This window comes from Thermobia domestica, chromosome 17 (genome assembly GCF_964235325.1).
Source record: "Thermobia domestica chromosome 17, izTheDome1.hap1.1, whole genome shotgun sequence".
NCBI lineage: Eukaryota > Metazoa > Arthropoda > Insecta > Zygentoma > Lepismatidae > Thermobia > Thermobia domestica.
Genome location: NC_137470.1, coordinates 132,694,426 through 132,715,630, shown reverse-complemented (window position 1 = coordinate 132,715,630; position 21,205 = coordinate 132,694,426). Strand labels below are relative to the sequence as shown.

General features: G+C 35.5%; 1 long non-coding RNA gene across 1 annotated transcript in view; it reads right to left on the bottom strand.

Annotated features, from left to right (window-relative positions):
- Positions 1-3,222: 3,222 nt before the first annotated feature.
- Positions 3,223-21,205, bottom strand: part of LOC145673718 (uncharacterized) — a 33,260-nt gene continuing 15,277 nt past the window's right edge. The window contains exon 3 of the long non-coding RNA XR_014128790.1: positions 3,223-3,358. This is a non-coding gene — a long non-coding RNA (uncharacterized LOC145673718). The remainder of the gene's footprint in view (positions 3,359-21,205) is intronic.

Here is a 21,205-nt window from a genome sequence, read left to right as displayed (position 1 = left end):
GGAAGAGTTGAAACCAAGAGACGTTGAACGGTGTTTGAGTGTTTGTGAACAGTTGCTTCAGAGGCAAAAACGGAAGGGATTTCTGCATCGCATTGTGATCGGGGATGAAAAATAGGTTTATTATGATAACCCTAAACGCAAACAATCATGGGGATATCCCGGCCATGCTTCCACGTCGACGACCAAACCGAATATTCATGACTCCAAGATCATGCTCTGCATTTGGTGGGAGCAGCTCGGCGTCGTGTACTATGAGCTGTTAAAACCAAGTATAACAATCACAGGTGATCGTTATCCAACGCAATTAATGCGTTTGAGCCGAGGATTAAAGGACAAACGGCCGCAATACAGCGAGAGGCAGGACAAAGTGATTGTGCAGCACGACAACGCTTGACCCCACGTTCCAAAAGTGGTCAAAACCTACTTGGAAACGCTAAGATGGGAAGTCCTACCCCACCCGCCGTACTTTCCAGATATCGCTCCCTCTGATTATCACCTGTTTCGATTAATGGCGCATGACCTGGCTCACCAACACTTCCGATCTTATGAAGAAGTCAAAAAGTGGATCGATTCGTGGATCGTCTCCAAAGATGAAACATTTTTGCGACGCGGCATTCGTACGCTGCCCGAAAGATGGGAGAAAGTTGTGGCCAGCGAGGGACAATACTTTGAATAATGTCTGGGTAAGCAATTTGTTTCATTAAAGCGTCATATTTTGGGGAAAAAACGGCGGAAGCAAAGTTGTACACTTTATATAAAGCATTATGTAGCATTATATAGCATTCATTACATGTGCAGGCCAAAGAAGGACATAAATATAGTGTCGAAAGCCAAGAGATTCACTGCGTATCCATTATTCCATATTTCAATATTTTCAGTTTTCTTTAGTTGCATGGTATTGAGATACTTATGAAATTATCCACTAAGTAGAAGGAGGTACTACTATTGTATTTGCTACAGCCCATAAGTAGCTATGGCATTTAAGAGACAGAAAGTAACGTCAACGATTTATTAGCAAACGTAACTAGGAAATTTTGTAGTGCCTAAAATAACCTGTAATAGATACAATATGAGGCGTTGGGTGGTAAAGTGGATGGATAACTCATTTTTTTTTTAATGAGGTCAAGTCATTTCCGTGAAATTGAAACCATAACCTGTCGGATGGCAAAATTGCGTATCTCAGAGTTAAAAGACCAGGCCATAGTGCAAAATATGGGAGCACAAACGACCGATTTTGTCCGCTATTTCTATATCGATTCTAATAAAAGTCTTAACATTTCACAATGTCTCAAAACTGAGATACGCCACTTTGCCATCGAACGCCTCATATAGTGAGGATTTATTATCTTACATAATGATTCACCTTGTACGAAATACTGAAAAAGATGGACATATTTTATTTTAGTTGCGCATTCTGTTCGAGAACATACATTAGATACGAGATCATAATATTACTTAATATATGATTTCTTATACTATAATACAAAGTTGTGATATACAGGTATTTATAATTTTCTAACATTCATATATATATGTTCTTTCTGATAGAAAGCAGTTTATATTTTTTTAATAAAATAATTTTCCATAGACAGGACTCAAATACATGCTAAAAGAAACGCTTACTCACACATTCATGACGTTACCAACCAAACCACAAAGGCACAAAAAGTCGACTTCCATCTGTATATCTTAGTATCGTGAGATCATGTGTGCCCATTGCAGGCTTCAACCATGTAGCAGGTATTACTCAATATGCAGCGTTCGACACATTTATATTTTATTGTCATCATATATAACCGTTTTCTATATGTATATTGGATTTTACTTAACGGCCATGTTCACATAGTCTCTTGTGGATTCTTTTACACATGTTCACACATTGTTCTGTGGCAGCATGGATAGGAAATAGATTGCTCTCTAAGCACAAACTTGAGGGACGCAAGGATCTAGGTTATTTTCTAAAATTAGTCTCTAGAAGGCAATAGAGGTTTTTGTGATCACAAGTTTATACAATTTCAGCGTTTTCTATGAGTTTAGAAGTTAGAAAAGTGTATGAAAATAAATGGAACACCCTAATACAAGGCTGTTATTACGTCCTTGCTATAAAACAAATGCTTATGTTTTTTTTTAAGAATAATATTGCAGTGAAATGCATTTTCAGTTGTGCGATGATCTGTAAATTTTTCGTTGCCAACACTGGTAACAACAATGGTCTTAAAAATGGCGACTGCACAAGAGAAAGCACAGTGAATGTATTGGTATGAAGAATTGAAATAAGGTGTGTTGGTGTAGCGAAACTTCAGGAGAGTGTACAGAAGAGTACCTCCTGATGTCAGGAGTATAAAGTGTTGGCAACATAGCAAATTTCTGGCTACCGGCAGTGTTTGTGATATGCAAAGAGTTGGTCGACCGCCAGTGAACCCAAACATGGTGTGAAGGGTTGCTGACAGCCTGGAGAGAAATTCAAGAAAATCGACTCCGCGGCGGTCGCTGTAGTTCTCAATTTCTCAGTCAACAACACGCAAGAGAACGTGTAAACATTTGAAAGCTAAACCGTACAAGATTAAATTTGTGCATGAACTGACAGAATAAGATCAAAACACGAGACTGCAGTTCTGTGAACTGATGCTGAAAAGACTAGATATGACAGAGAACTTCTGCAGTTACTCGTGTTCTCAGATGAGGCAACTTTCCATGTTTTAGGGAAGATAAACAGCAACAACTGTCTTGTTTGGGGAACCGAAGACCCTCATGAATATGAAACGCGCAAAAGAGAGCCCGAAAATGAATGTGTGGTGAGCCGTATTAGTAAACCATATCAGAGGCCCGTTTTTATTCGACTAAAACACTGTGACAATGTCGTCGAATAAAAACGTGAGACACCTTGAAATGCTTACAAATTTCGTGATCAATGATATTTCTTACGCCGACAGACGATATAGCATTCACGAATTTCGCCGGAGCTTGTAGGAACGTATGGTGTGGTTATCATCATGAATGTAAGGTTTACAATAAAGTTATATTCTTTCTTTGTGGACACAAAATAAAAAGAAAATACTACTGTATTGTCATGACTACCATTTATGTTATTAGAACCTAATATTAAGTAAAACTTTTCAGCATAATTTATGTCACTAAAAGCATAAAGAATTAAAAGAAATTGAAGTGAAGCTTATGACAACTGAAATATTATTCTGCAAAAAAAAAAAAAAAAAAAAAAAAAAATTGGAAGAAATTTTTATGTATTATAACAAAATTGCAAAATTACAATTATTCTTCTTGTGTATTCTCTGGATCCAGACCGCTTAAAATCAATGTCATGGTCCATAAAATACTTATTGTAAGTTGATCGGCATTTCTGTAAAAGGAATAAACAAGCAATTTGAAATTAGTGTTCTGGAATTTTCCCTTCAACATGTTACTTCCAAAATGTCCCATGTTAGTATTGTATACATATAAGCAATTGTACTACTATTACTACCATTACTACTAAATAATACTAATGATAATTGCCAATAATATACTGTTAAACAGTCTAGCATATTTGAAATTTGGCCACTATTATGACTTAACATGTCGAATAATACAGAACACACTGAAGCAATAATACTATTTCCCAATCTTATGAGCTTTGTTTATGAAATACCATACTTTAGTTGTCGAAATCAACTCTCTTTATGCCAGGCTCTTTAATTTTATATTTTTACTTTATAATTTTAAGTTCAATATTTCTGAGAAGCAGGACTTGTTGACTTGTGAAGAATGCGCTGTTTCATATCTAATGAAGTATCAAAGGAGCTATTCCTGTTGTGCGGGGGTTGGGGCATTTCCTGTAACGTGGTTTAAGTAGTTTCTTACTTGAATTAGATATTTCTAAATCTTCTGGATAATCAAACATAACACATACCTTTGGTAGATATCTAAGTCTGTGTTAGTGCCACAACAGAACCTGTTTCATTTAAGATACAGTGAATACTTCCAGTCAATTATGTAGCAATACTTGACGCCATGGGCGGAGCTATGAAGGGGGCATAGGGGGCATTGTGCCCCACAACTTTATGACTAAAAATAAAATGCCACGTATAATATCCTTCAATTTTCATTTGTGTTAACCGTGCCCCCTTAGCAGACAAAAGGTCTGCCCCCCAGCAACCAATTCCTAACTCCGCCCATGCTTGACGCTGTCATGTACAGTCAGCGACTGTAATAAGTGGAGGTTGGATACATAAGAAATGATAGCTTTTTCCAGTAGCAGGATAGTTTCACTCTATGTCTGATAGTTGGACAACCAACATGACAGCAAATACGTGCCCGACAACATAACATGCCAGGATATTCCTCCACTTGGAGAAAAAAAGTATTACTATCTGAGAGCATCACTTAGAGAAACAACCACGAGATAAATCTGCAGAAATTCCATTCACTTTAAGATCAAAGAGATAGGAATTAATGCAAAGGAAACAGAAAAGAATAATACGCATCATGTAGAGACAGAAAAAGTATGGAAAGCTAAACAAAATGAGAAAAGAAGGAAACAGGGATAGGAAAGAGCAAAAGACATGGGAATAAATTAAATTTTAACACTTAAGGATAAACAGTGTCCGTCTTTCCTCCTGCCCCCCGTATCCGTCCTGGTTTTTCTCCCTTCATAGGATAAATCTCATTCAGCATCAAACGCGAACATCATTTATAGTGTTTAACTCCTTGAAAAAATGTAACTCAGTCCAGGCCGAGACTCGAACCCCGGACACTTAGCATAACAGTCAGACGCTGTAACCACTTACCTACACACGCTATAGCAAGTATGTTTATAAACCAGTCATTACCAGCGCTATCAAACGTCTTAAATCAGCTATTGTCGGGAGTTACCCCAGTTACACTTGAAGTTTGAACTTTATTTACGGTCTTTAGCCATCTACGGCAACAGGCCCCGTGTTTTCATTAAAATAATTTGTTCTGTAGATTAAAATCAAGAATAACTTACTATACTCTTACTTACTGTTGTATATATATATATATATATATATATATATATATATATATAGAGAGAGAGAGAGAGAGGTGTATAAAAATCGGATTAATGGGGGTTAAAAGAGTGATTTCGTAACTGCAAAATGGGTCTTCAAGACGGTTGTCGCACCACTACTACCACACACACATTAGAAATAAAGCTTCGAAACGACAACTTGCACGTTGTGCCCTGGATAAGTCGGTAAGGTGTCTGCTTATTGAGTAGGCAACTCGAGTTCGAACCTCGAGTACACCAATTACTTTTTCCTTCAAAATACATTTCTATATTTTTATATATGTTATTAATAATTGCTTTCTTGCATTGCTTGTAAATTATCTTAAATTAGTGAAGGTTCAGTAAAATCAAGAAGGTTAAAATACATATATATGATTGTTTTATCCGTATGTAGAGTCCAGAGATGGAGCGGGTCGGGGGACCGCGGGTTAACAGAACGTGACCCACTACAACCCCAAACCCACCAGGACCCACTCTGACTTAACAACGTATTACGACCCACAGACTCATTCTGCTCAGTGCATTGTAGACAGCTTCTGAACACTGGTGAATTTGTCTACTTTCAAGGCATCCTTTTTCGTTTCATTTGTTTCTATTGACGAAAGAACTTCAGGCAATTTTAGATATTGATATTTGCAATTGTAATAATAGCAATAGGACTTATTTGAGACGCAGCCTGTGATTTCGTAGAGGAGCTAGCTACTGGGAAAAATGTTTGAATCATGTGTAATATATGAATTATTATATAAAAAATTGAATGTGACTATGTGTGCATGATCATCATATCCAAATTGCAAAGTCAAATGAAATGATTTTTGGTATATACTTAAGCCTCAATCTCAACTAGGAAGTTATCATACACGTATCTGTTTCATTATGTTACATATTCTAAGAGGGTCCGAATTTTTGCGAAAAATTTAGTATCTCGCAAGCCGTTCAAGTTGGAGAGCTGATATTCAGTATATTAATTTTTTATCTAATATAAATAAAATAAAGAGTTTGTTTGTGTGTTTGTCTGTAAGTCTGTCTGTCTGTCTGTGTGCGGCCTGGGAATCAAACGAGTGGACCGAGAGTTACAAAATTTTGGTCAGGGGTACCTAGCCCAGGCCCCAGATCAAGACGAAGCCGTTTTTTTTCAAATTTCGAACCAGGGGGGTCTCAGGTGGCTTTTACCGGAACCGGCTTGGGAACCAGAAAAATAGACCGAGAGTTACCAAATTTTAGTCACAAATACCTTGGTCCACGCTCCAGATCAAAGTTAAACGTTTTTCTCAAAATTCGAACCAGGGGGTCGCAGGAGGGCGTTTATCGCGACATGTAAAAGTAGTAGAAAATTTACGATATTAGTGTCGAATTCATAGTTCTCGCGGTCGCTGAAATCAATAATGAAGCTCCTCTCGCAATAAACTTCCAAATTCACGCTATTCGGCTCCTTGCCAGGGGTCACCGGGGGGGGGAGGTGAAATATCGAAACATATAAAAGTAATCCAAAATGACCAATATTAGTGTCAAATACATAGTTTTCGCGGTCGCTGAAATCAATGGTGACATTTCCATTATCGATGACTTGCAAATTCAACTACTATTGTATGCGGGCCGCGGGTCAGCGGGTAGGGGATACCGAGACATGTTAAAATAGCCCAAAATAACCGATATTAGTGTCAAATTCAAAATATTCGCTGTCACTAAGATCAATGGTGACAATTTTATTAGCGATGACTTGCAAATTCAGCTACCATAGTATGCGGACCGAGGGTCACATGTGGGGAAGGGGGGTTACTAAGATGTAAAAATAATCCAAAATGACGGATATGAGTATCAAATCCATAGTTTTCGCGGTCGCTGAGATCAATGGTGACACTTTCATTCGCTAATGACTTGCAAATTCAGGTGAAATTGTATGCGGGCCCGGGTCACATGTGTGGGGAGATTACCGAAACATGTAACAATTATCTAAAATGACCGATATAAGTATCAAATCCATAGCTTTCGTGGTCGCTGAGCTCAATGGTGAAACTCCGAGCGCATTCACCCCATTCGGCTAAGGGCCAGAAGTCACGGGGGTTCGATGCTTAAACTCTTCCTTACAAATCTGTGACCACGTGGTGCATCGTTTTCGGGAATTCCAACTCTAGCAAAGAAAGCAAGGCAACTGATACAATATCTTAATTTCTAATTTTGTATTCACAAACTGGAAAAAGTGAGTAAGCATTTTAGCTGATTACAATAAACATAGAAAATATTTGGCAGTTTGAATCACTTGGATCTTTTTCATTTCACTTCGATTGATATACTATTCTATTGGAGAAGAGGTTTGAATATTTCACAAAAAATATTTCCATAAACTTATTCTTCTCGTTCGAAAAATGAACATTTCAACTAATTCGTGTCGGACCTTTAAAGATTGCTATAGCCTATATTTTTAAAAGAATTATATATTATATTTTTTGATTTTTAAAAATATATTTACAGGTCTTTTGAACCCGTATTACGAACCTAGACAGCGGCTCAAATCTGTCTTCATCATTAGGGGGAGGGGGTAAGACTGTTCACATATATTATTTAAAGCGATGTTCAAAATATTATGAAGTTGATAAACAATGCTGTGGAGTATCAGGGGAGCAGAATTGTCTTCAACATAGGGAGGCAGGCAGATTTGAGGATTATTGTGGGGGACATCAATTTCATCTCACTTTCCTTTGTGGCAATCGGACACAAATCATCACTTTCCTGCCCCCCCAAAAAAAAACCTTCAAATCGGATTTTGTGAGGACAGTCCTCCTCAGTTCCAAATTAGAGGAGACATGCCCCTGTCATTCCCCCAGCTTTTTCTCCACTGAACCTAGAATCACAATTTTACGAAGCTAAAAATCAAGTTTAATTATGGATCACAATGGTTCAGCGAGCCATCAACTTTTATACGCATATTTGTGACTTTAATCTATTTTGGGTTATGTGGAAATTGCTCTAAGCTTGGCTTGTAGATTAATAGAGACCTTTCACAGTTCACAAATATATCATCTTTCCTGAAACTGATAGTTCTAAGACTGATCAGTTGGTCCTATGGGAGTATAACATCCCTTTCAGCACCGAAACTATATGAGACATGGTTCTACAACTTAACTTGGGATCCCTAACTAAATGAATTCCCTTCGGAAATCAATCTCTTGATAGGTTGATTCCATAACTGTTACATTCTTTTCATTCGCACGTGAGTATTCCCAAATAGAATATGACCTTCCAGAATTCGTACTGTCATTCCACTCGGTATGAACACTAATTTATTGATCATATTCTCATTTAATAGTGGATATGATTTCTTTTTTTCAACATACTGAAACATCTAATAATAAAACAAAATATACTAATATTGTTTCTTTCCTCTTCTTTTTACGTTTTTCCACAGACCAGTAATTCATTGATCAGTAACGCTACTTGCGAATCCTATAACCACCCTAATTTTCAGCGGATTGAGACGAAACTTGGCACAAACATTAATTGTTCAAATATCTTGATGAGTTCGTTAACCAGAATAATCAGACGAAAATGTTCAAAATGGCGGCCCTTCAAACTCTTAAAAACTTGTGTGCAGAGACTTATTGAAATATTGGACCCGATTAATCGCATAAAGAAGGTTCACGCCCTTTTGCTACGGTCAGGATTTTTTTTGCAGGAGGGGGTTATTTTCGTATCGGAACAAGATGATTGTTAGTGATGATAAGAAATTACACATTGAAAGTGAAGTAACTTGTGAAACGTGTTATTTGAAAGAATAATATAATAAATGTGCTTTCCTCTAACACAGAGAACTGTAAATCATGTATTTCGAGTTCTGGGGCGTGAATGGCGAGGAGTGTTATTTGATTTGCTTTTTAGTAACACATTGCATTGCAAATAAAGTTAGGCAATATTAGTGGTAAGTAAAACAACAACAACAACAATAATAATAATAATAATAATAATAATAATAATAATAATAATAATAATAATAATAATAATAATAATAATAATAATAATAGTTGTTGTTTGTGGCAAGGCAATATCTTCCTTAATTCTTCTTCAAACGTAATGATTATAACGCCATATCTCCCTTACAAACAAAATATTAGCAATTTATATCGAGAGAACGGGAAATTGTAGAGTGATGGGAGCAACGTTGGATAGTAAGCACTCATAGTACTCACAAAATAAGCGATTTCAATGCAAAATGAACGAAGAGTCATTGTCATGGATAGTCATGTAGCCACGGCAGAGCCGTCTTTACGCAAAATGTCAACAACTTATATCGAGAGAACAGGAGGTGATAGTGATATGGCATTAACGTTGGACACCGTGGACCCATAAGGCGCATCGAAAAAATTAGGGGGGGGAGCCAGCCTTACTTATTTCCACATAATAATATAAAATTATATTGTCGAAATACACACACGAGTTAGCTAGTGATATTTCATATTATTATTATTATTATTATTATTATTATTATTATTATTATTATTATTATTATTATTATTATTATTATTATTATTATTATTATTATTATTATTATTATTATTATTATTATTCTGACAGTGTCTTTTCATTACGTGTACATGTTTGACATGAAGCCAAAGAGAAGATCCATCATTCGTAGAAAGAATAAGAATAGTCAGTTACTTTAACTGTGAACGATGCCGAAAAATACAAAAAGAGTGTCTACCTGTAGCGAAAATAAACAATACTTTCTCTCAAATGAATAAAAAATAAGCAGAGATAGATTCGAACTTGCATGGACGGCGCGAAAAGCCATTTCATTGTGCACCTTTTATTTTAACTGACTCACCGAACGTGTTTTAGTAACTTACTTATTGCTAATTTTACTTGCTTCACTCGTTGAACTTGCTTTTTCTAATAACTTATAACGACGGGGACACGAACACAGAAACATTGACGACAGTTAAAAATCATAGATATTCTCCCGCCCGGAATCGAACCCGGGACACCATACACCAAAGGCGCACGTGCTAGCCACTAGAACAGCGGGGAGGGCACGGCTCACCCTCTGTGTCGTTTGGGATTACGACCACTGTATTGCCAGCTATCACTTCTGTGGGTTGTATACTATGATCACATGTTTCTTCTTTGCTGGAAGAGTTAAACCTACATTCTATGTAATACATGAGGTATTTAGACCTACATGCTCTTCATATAATGTAATAAAAGGGTCATGCTGATTATAAGAAAAAGAACATTCCTACACAACCTTTCTAGTTTATACACAACCTTTCACAACACTAAGCTAGTTGCTGTCTACAAACAAACAAGTAATGCAAAACATTTTGTATCCTGCAGTACATCATGTATTAAAATCCAACAGCAGTTTCAGTATCTAACCAGAAATTGCATGTATCCAGTTACTGGAAGGTGAGGTATGAAGAATTGTATTGTGTCTTATCTTTTTGTGTCTTACACAACCCTGCAAACCACTGAATATCTAAACGGCTTTCGTTAAATCCAAGTTGTAGTACTCACAGTTATATCCATTTGTGTCTATATGATCGTGTTACTAAAGCTTACTATATGACAGCGTCAGTAAGTCTTTCTTTGCTCTCCCGTAAAGTTGTGATACGATCTACTACAGAATAAAGAACCAATTATCAATTTAACCAAGTTGTTGCATTACTACACATCTGCTTTCGCTTCTCAACTCTGGTCGGTCTCGTTGAAGCGAAATATTTGCTTTTTTATACCCCTTTCTTCGTTTACTGAACTAAACAGTAACTATTCCGAAATATACTATTGCGCATGCCTCGTAGGTAAATATTTCTGATGCCAATAGTTTCCGTTTTGGCCAAGGAATGTTCTTTTTCTTATTCCCAGCATGACCCTTTTATTACATTATATGAAGAGCATGTAGGTCTAAATACCTCGTGTATTACATAGAATGTAGGTTTAACTCTTCCAGCAAAGAAGAAACATGTGATCGTAGTATACAACCCACAGAAGTGATAGCTGGCAATACAGTGGTCGTAATCCCTAACGACACAGGGAGTCAGCAGTGCCCTCCCTGCTGGTGTAATGGCTAGCACGTGCGCCTTTGGTGTATGGAGTCCCGGGTTCGATTCCCGGCGGGAGAATATCTATGATTTTTAACTGTCGTCGATCTTTCTGTGTTCGTGTCCCTGTCGTTATAAGTTATTAGAAAAAGCAAGGTAAACGAGTGAAGGAAGTAAAATTAGCAATAAGTAAGTTACTAAAACACGTTCGGTGAGTCAGTTAAAGAAAAAGTGGGCAATGAACTGGCTGTTCGCGCCGACCATGTGAGTTCCAATCTATCTTGGTTTGATTTTTTATCCATTTGAGAGAAAGTATTGTTTATTTTCGCTACAGGCAGTCACTCTTTTCGTATTTTTCGGCATCGTTCACAGTTAAAGTAACTGACTATTCTTATTCTTTCTACGAATGATGGATCTTCTCTTTGGCTTCATGTCAAACATGCACACGTAATGAAAAGACACTGTCAGAATAATAATAATAATAATAATAATAATAATAATAATAATAATAATAATAATAATAATAATAATAATAATAATAATAATATGAAATATTGCTAGCTAACTCGTGTGTGTATTTCGACAATATAATTTTATATTATTATGTGGAAATAAGTAAGGCTGGCTGGCGCCCCCTAATTTTTTCGATGCGCCTTATGGGTCCACGGTGTCCAACGTTAATGCCATCTCACTATCACCTCCTGTTCTCTCGATATAAGTTGTTGACATTTTGCGTAAAGACGGCTCTGCCGTGGCTACATGACTATCCATGACAATGACTCTTCGTTCATTTTGCATTGAAATCGCTTATTTTTGTGAGTACTATGAGTGCTTACTATCCAATGTTGCTCCCATCACTCTACAATTTCCCGTTCTCTCGATATAAATTGCTAATATTTTGTTTGTAAGGGAGATATGGCGTTACAATCATTACGTTTGAGGACGAATTGAGGAAGATATCGCCTTGCCACAAACAACAACAACAACTATTATTATTATTATTATTATTATTATTATTATTATTATTATTATTATTATTATTATTGTTGTTGTTGTTGTTTTACTTACCACTAATATTGCCTACCTTTATTTGCAATGCAATGTGTTACTAAAAAGCAAATCAAATAACACTCCTCGCCATTCACGCCCCAGAACTCGAAATACATGATTTACAGTTCTCTGTGTTAGAGGAAAGCACATTTATTATATTATTCTTTCAAATAACACGTTTCACAAGTTACTTCACTTTCAATGTGTAATTTCATATCATCACTAACAATCATCTTGTTCCGATACGAAAATAACCCCCTCCTGCAAAAAAATAAAAATCCTGACCGTAGCAAAAGTGCGTGAACCTTCTTTATGCGATTAATCGGGTGCAATATTTCAATAAGTCTCTGCACACAAATATTTCAGTAAAAGCGGAAAAGTTATTCAAACTTTCTGAATACCTATTTATGGGCGAAATTTGGTTCCCTTGGAAGTTTTTAAGAGTTTGAAAGGCGCCATTTTGAACATTTTCGTCTGATTATTCTGGTTAACGAACTCATCAAGATATTTGAACAATTAATGTTTGTGCCAAGTTTTGTCTCAATCCGCTGAAAATTAGGGTGGTTATGGGATTCACAAGTAGCGTTACAGATAGATAGATAAATAGACACACAGAGGGAGAGAGAAAAAGTGTTTTGCTCTCTTTTCGCACCCGTGGTGCGTCAGAGCTAAACCGGGCCCCTTTGCAAAACTATTGACCAGCCTAACCCAAACAGAAACCTCTTACTTGCTAACGTAGAAACGTGGTCGGGAGGTGTAAGGCATGTAGAAATTGTATTTTTAATAACCATGAGTATGGTCCACTTCCATGTTTTTCTTTTTACTTTTTGCAGCTACATCGGAACGTTCAATTTTTATTCTTTACTAATTGTAAATGGTGTTTACATTCAAAATATGAGGAATTTTGGTGGCATTTGTTCGGATATTCTTCTCTTTTGAAATGAAGAAAAGAATAAAAGCAATACGCAAAGACAAAAAGTATTATCAGTACTAACATTACCAATAATAATTGCTACGAAAAACTAAATACGACCTTCTTTAGCATCTCTCATGAACTGCATGTATTAGTAACAAACAATTTTTAAAAATGTCCTCACCGAAGATTCGAACTGGCGACCTTTGCATTTGTAAGCCAGCACCTTAACCACTACACCAAGATCATGGCATGGTGAACGTTTAGTTGTCGGCCTCTTTGGTATGTTTGTGTTTTATGTTCCCACTTCGACAATTTTTACTCTTTTTTTCAAGTTTAACAGCTGTTTCTGGCTTTCTCTTTCGGTGTCGTCCTTTATTTACACTATGCACTATTCGTATTCACAGTTTGTGCCTTGTGTAATGTCTTATTGAGATTAAACTTTTCTTTTTGTCCCTCAGTAAACATTTGATTGATTTAATTCTCATACTCTCCACGGATGGAGCGCAGGAATGCCAGACTCGAAAAATAGGTGTACATTTACTTTCCTGACAGATAATACAACGATAACGTTGTTATGTTGTTGTTGGCAATCTGTGCCAGCTTATAAGAAGGTGATCAGAGGCGAATTAGTGGAGCAGTATTATGTGAAAAAAAGATACATAGAGATATCAACAGATTATTCTTTTGTAATCGTAAATTAGAAAAAAAGAGTCGTTGCTATGGATACATAATGAATAAGTGTGTGTAGAGATAGACATCTTATTATGTATGCTTCTCATGAGTGGATATTAAACTCAGTTAAGAAGGTAAGAAAACGTATATGAGTTATATTATTTATGAAGTATTTAAAATTAATCCTTCTAAGTGCACGCCGAAACTCATTTATTCGATGACCTGGAAACAAATTAGTGCCCATTAGTAAACTAAATAACATGCAATGCAGGAAAAGTACATAAACATTAACCCATTAGTGCCCAGAATTCCCACTTATATTTTGAAAAGTTATTTTCGCCTATTTGGTCTTACTAGTACTCTAAAATATATATTAAACTATTTTTGAAAAATATTTAGTTTTTTCTTGTTTTTTTAGCCCGGCAACTTAAGTTTCCAACAGGCAACATATTCAAGAAAAGGGAACATTTTGAAAAGTTACAATTTTCAAGGAGAAAATACACTGGAAAATCATAACTATTAAAATCAAATCAATCATTTCTTTACAGACCCTTAATCTTTCCTTCTGGAGTCTTTCAAATCAATCCAGTTGAGTCTTTCTCTTTAAAACACATTGTACCCCAAAAACAGTGCTAATCCCGCATCAATATATTACACAAAGAAAATGTAACAATTCTATAACGAAACAGACCCCAAAGTTACTTTACGATTACAACTAGCAATGTCAATCCATGAGTTTTTTGCGCTATGACGAAAAATTGCCATGGCAACTTAAGTTGCCAAGGGGCAGCAATGGGTTAACATATTATACAGTAATTTCAGCACTAAACATTAACAATAATAATTGCTACGAAACACTAAAACGAACAGCTGAGCTCCTAACGACAGGACGTACAGTTGTGGCCAAACTATGTTAAGAACCTCTATGTTCAATAATCCCCAACGGACTAGAACCAATGTCCACTCGCACGAAGACGTAAGTAATTCTTTAAAGTTAAAACTATACAGTGAAGGTTATAATTTATTATTATTATTATTATTATTATTATTATTATTATTATTATTATTATTATTATTATTATTATTATTATTATTAACATACTTTTGAATATACAGGGCGAAATTACTGTATAATATGTTAATCTTTATGTAATTTTCCTGCATTGCATGTTATTTAATTTACTCGCCTGGTACTTACATCCTATAACTTTGAGTAGTACCAAATTTCTCAAAAGTAAATTTCATTTCACAAATTCAACCTGTTGTATATAAGTTATTAGGACGTAAAATTGAATGTAATTTACACGAAAAACCCTTTTATGCATTGCAAGACCTGTAACGTTCAAAAATTCACCACAAACTTATAGTCGTATCGACATAAACAAAACAACAACAACAACAAAAAAAAAAGTGTGGAGCAGGAAACCACTTTACACAAAAGTCAAAAGTGGGCCATTGAAGACATATGAACTGGCCGATTGGTTTGGATCACTAGTCTATCAATCAGAAGTTTATGTGTTCAAACCCTGTAGAAAATATTAGTTTTGTTTTTTCTTAAAAGTTTGTTCCTACTTTCATCAGAGAACCGAGAACATTTGTTTGAATAAATCTTTGGAAACTACTTTTCTCTCAAATTCGATTAGAAGCGAACATTATATGAATTGCAAATCTAACATCCAAAGCTGAAAACAAAATATTAAGTATGTTCAATATTTCATTATTATCCTTTGATATGTAGTGAAAAACTAATTATAAGCATTGACAATTTCAGAAGATTCTCCCCCGGTAATGGTCAATATATGAACGAGAGAAAACTGATGAAACATTATCAGTCCATTTGAGCATGATCGAAGATAATTTATGGCCACGAAGGGGAAATTTATGTCGACAGGGTCCCAAATTCTCCCACAGGTCAGGCCCTGAAATCATCATTGTTTCAAAGGTATCCTTAACAAATAGAATATTACATTTATTTATCGTTCTACGTTTTTGAAATGGAAAAATCATAATTTTAAAGAGAATTATAATTAAATAAACGTAAAGATATAGAGAATTAATGAAGTAAATACCCTTGTGTAAGTTATCGATTTCTAATCGGACTAAAACTCGAATATTCGTTTGCATCACACTTTAAAGTAAATCCTCTGTGTATACATAATTCTTACTGGAAAGCATGTTTAACTAAAATTACTTAATCAATATTTTTAATAATATATATTTATTGTAATACTTTTACTATTCAATGTTGTATACACTTCATTTCCTAAAGCAAAACCTCGCAAATGTATAATTGACTAGTGAATATTATCAAATAAATTATCATTTAGTTTACGTAAATATTGCATCACCTGATTTTAAACTTCGTACTTTAAATAATAATAATAATAATAATAATAATAATAATAATAATAATAATAATAATAATAAAATTATAGTCATATCTTTATCAGAATTACAGGCTTAATCAATAAATGAATTCAACGTGGTCTCTATTCAAAACTCTATTTAATAGAAACACAAAGAGAAACTTCGAGAACAGGTAAAAGAATAATGTTACTTTGGTGGGATTGGAAGTAACCTTTAAGAGTTTTTTTTTTTTACAAATTACAGACAAATAGCTTAGACACTTTTTTGTTTTCTTTAAGTTAACTGATTCACCGAACGTATCTGACATATGAGTAACTTGTCTCTATTTTCTACTCGGTTATACACGTTTTACAATCTTTTCCATTAACCTTGAACGACAAGAACACGAACACAAAAACATCCACCTAGGTATGACAGTTAAAAGTCTTGCTCGAAATAAATATAAATTTCTGATATTATTATTATTATTATTATTATTATTATTATTATTATTATTATTATTATTATTATTATTATTATTATTATTATTATTGGTCTCATACTTCTTGGACAAGATGTGAACATTCACTACCTTCTTCATATCGCTAAATCAATATCTTCACTGTTTTCTCGTCACAGCTCATACCCTAGCTATCTGAATAGCAGTTTGTCTCATTGTTGCTTGATCAATGATTTTCCCTCGCATAGTAACAGATAGTTTTCTACAGCTTTTAGAGTGAGGTCTTTTGACAGCCTGTAGAAATTTGCATAGTGATTCGTATTAGCAATTACAGTAAAGTGGATCTTTCTGTTTCTACTGTGCATCATCAGCATCATTATATCAGAAGTATTCCGCCATTACCAGCTGGTCACTTACCGCAGCTGAGAACTGCCATGCTCCACGATCTTCTGTTAACCTCTCCATCTTCACATACGATTTTTCTGTTTTGATATCGCCAATAGCCTAATTCTGTTTCTATATAGTCTAATTCGTCCCGTCCCTCTCTTTCCTGCCACCATACTCTCTAGCACATCCCTCATGATACAGTTCCTTCTTAACAAATAACCCAAACAGTGTCTCTTTCTCTTCTTAATAATATTTTTCTCCTTCCATTTCTAACGCCCTCTCATTCGTTTTCCTCTCGACCCAGCTATTTCTCCCCATTCTTCTCCACGCACATATTTCAAAACCCTTCAAGTGCTTCTCATCATTTTTGTGTAATGTCCATCTTTATGTCCTATAAATACAGCAAAATACAGTACACGAAGCATTTTATCAGTCTTTTTCTTTTCAACTTTATTCCTAGTCCCACAAAATACTATTTCCTCCATTCTAAGGGCTTGTTTCGCCATTTCTACCCTTGCTTTTATTTCACGTTCGCATGTCATATCATCACTAATAATAGTACTCAGATATCGAAAACTAGTCACTTGTTGTTTTTTCCCGCTCCTACTTCTATATTTGACACCGATCGCTTCGTTTCAATCACCATGGATTTTGTCTTTCTAACATTTATTTTCATCCCATATTCTTCACAAGCCTTTCTCAAGTTTTCTACATCTTATTAATTTTCGTTTTAGATTCTACAACAACAGCCATATCAACCCCAAACCGTATACACCTCACCATTCTATCTTTTACCGAAATTCCATCTTCATTATGTAGACTCGTTTTCGCTATCTCTTCTAAATAGCTATTAAACAAAACATAATCGGCGGAATATATAACCTCTGTTGAACTCACCTTAGAATTACACTGTCTGTCTACTGTGCATGCAACAGTGAATTTCCATGGAATATCATGAATAATTCTGATAATTTATATAATAGTTATGGACGAATATGTAACAGAACCTATATCAATAATATATATCATTCCTCAAAGTAACGAATACGGTAAACATTAAAAAATCAATAGACATATTACAACAGGGTGAAATAAGTATAAACTTCAGACACTACAAAATACGTTTCACTCGCTTTTCCCACTGGTCTAGTGGCTAGCACATGAGAATCAGGTGCATGCGATCCCGGGTTCGATTCCCCGTATGGGAAGTTAGGAATTTTAATTGTCATATCTATGTGTATATTTTTGTGTTCGAGTTAATGTCGTTCAAGGTTATGGAAAAGATTGTAAAACGCGTATAACCGAGTAGAAACTAGAGACAAGTTACTCATATGTCAGATACATTTGGTGAATCAGTTAACTTTAAGAAAAGAGAAAAGTGTCTAAGGCACTTGTCTGTAATTTGTAAAAAAAAAAAAAAAACCTCTTAAAGGTTTCTTTCAATCCCACCGAAGTAACATTATTCTTTTACCTGTTCTCGAAGTTTCTCTTTGTGTTTCCATTAAATTGAGCTTCGAATAGAGACCACGTTGAATTCATTTCTTGATTAAGCCTGAAATTCTGATAAAGATACGGCTATGATTTTATTATTATTATTATTATTATTATTATTATTATTATTATTATTATTATTATTTAAAGTACGAAGTTTCAAATCGGGCGATGCTGTATTGACGTAAACTAAATTAAAATTTATTTGATAATATTTACTAGTCAATTATACATTTGCGAGGTTTTGCTTTGGGAAATGAAGTGTATACAACATTGAATAGTAAGAGTATTACAATAAAAGTATATCATTAAAAATATTGATTAAGTAATTGGAGTTAAACCTGCTTTCCAGTAAGAACAATATATACAGAGGATTTACTTTAAAGTGTGATGCAAACGAATATTCGAGTTTTAATCCGATTAGAAATCGATAACTTACACAAGGGTATTTACTTTATTAGTTCTATAAATCTTTACGTTTATTTGATTATAATTCTCTTTAAAATTATGATTTTTCCATTTCAAAACGTAGAACGAGAAATAAATATAATATTCTATTAGTTAAGGACACCTTTCAAACAATGATGATTTCAGGGCCTGACCTGTGGGAGAATTTGGGACCCTGTCGACATAAATTTCCCCTTCGTGGCCATAAATTATCTTCGATCATGCTCAAATGGACTAATAATGTTTTATCAGTTTTCTCTCATTCATATATTGACCATTACCGGGGGAGAATCTTCTGAAATTCTCAATGCTTATAATTAATTTTTCACTACATATCAAAGGATAATAATGAAATATTGAACATACTTAATATTTTGTTTTCAGCTGTGGATGTTAGATTTGCAATTCATATAATGTTCGCTTCTAATCGAATTTGAGAGAAAAGTAGTTTCCAAAGATTTATTCAAACAAATGTTCTCGGTTCTCTGATGAAAATAGGAACAAACTTTTAAGAAAAAACAAAACTAATATTTCCTACAGGGTTTAAACACATAAACTTCTGATTGATAGACTAGTGACCCAAACCGCTCGGCCAGTTCGTATGTCTTCAATCGCTCACTTTTGACTTTTGTGTAAAGTGGTTCCCTACACCACACTTTTTTTTGTTTTGTTTATGTCGATACGACTATAAGTTTGTGGTGAATTTTTGAACGTTACAGGTCTTGCAATGCATAAAAGGGTTTTTCGTATAAATTACATTCAATTTTACGTCCTAATAACTTATATACAACAGGTTGAATTTGTGAAATGATTGGGGTTGGAGTGATCGTAAATATTTTCATAGTTAGGAGCCTGGATATGCAGACCCGCTTAGCGTGGGGACTTACTTTTGAGAAATTTGGTACATATTTTGATTTAGTTTGCTTCGGAGATACCTAACTTGCAATAAAAAAAGGTTCTCATTTGAAAAATCCAAGTTGAGCTCCCTGGGTCCCACACAGGGCCGCACATATTTTGACAGGCACGAGCTTCCGATAGTTCCTTTCATATCCTGCAACTTTTGTACCTTCTAAATTTTCGAAAAAACGCATACTATCCGAGATATTTAGCCGTTCCGGAACTTTTGACAAGCACGATATACAGTATATATATTGTTTTGGCCTGCGGCCTCGACCAAGATACCCATAAGCTAAATTTGGTAACTCTCAGCCCAGACCCCAGGCCGTTCCCGGTAAACGCTCCCCATGAGAACCCCTGGTTCGAAATTTAAAAAAACAAACGCTTTGCCTCGATGACCCTTCTATTATGCCCCCGTTCGTAAGCTGATTGAGGCTAAATTTCGAAGTAAACGCGATCTTAAGTTTCACCATTGAGCTCAGCGACCAAGAAAGCTATGGGTATGACACTTATATCGGTTATTTTAGATAATTGTTACATGGCTCGGTAACCTCCCCACACATGTGACCCGGGCCCGCATACAATTTCACCTGAATTTGCAAGTCATCGCTAATGAAAGTGTCACCATTGATCTCACCGACCGCGAAAACTATGGATTTGATACTCATCTCTGTCATTTTGGATTATTTTTACATCTTGGTAACCCCCCCCCCACATGTGACCTCGGTCCGCATACAATGGTAGCTGAATTTGCAAGTCATCGCTAATAAAATTGTCACCATTGATCTTAGTGACAGCGAATATTTTGCATTTGACACTAATATCGGTCATTTTGGGCTATTTTAACATGTCTCGGTGTCCCCTACCCGCTGACCCGCGGCCCGCATACAATAGTAGTTGAATTTGCAAGTCATCGATAATGGAAGTGTCACCATTGATTTCAGCGAGCGCAAAACTATGGAATTGTCACTAATATCGGTCATTTTGGGCTTTTTTTTATAAATACATGTCTCGGTATTTCTTCCCCCCCCCCAATTGCCGCTGACTCCCGGTCCGCATATATTTGTTATTAAATTTGCAATTCATTGCTAATGGAAGTGTCACCATTGATTTCAGCGACCGCGAAAACTATGTATTTGACACTATATTGGTCATTTTGGATTACTTTTATATGTTTCGATATTTCAGCCACCCCGCGAGACCCCTAGCAAGAAGCCGAATAGCGTGAATTTGGAAGTTTATTGCGAGAGGAGCTTCATTATTGATTTCAGCGACCGCGAGAACTATGAATTCGACACTAATATCGGAAATTTTCTACTACTTTTACATGTCCCGATAAACGCGCCCCTGCGACCCCCTGGTTCGAATTTTGAGAAAAACGTTTAACTTTGATCTGGAGCGTGGACCAAGGTATTTGTGACTAAAATTTGGTAACTCTCGGTCTATTTTTCTGGTTCCCAAGCCGGTTCCGGTAAAAGCCA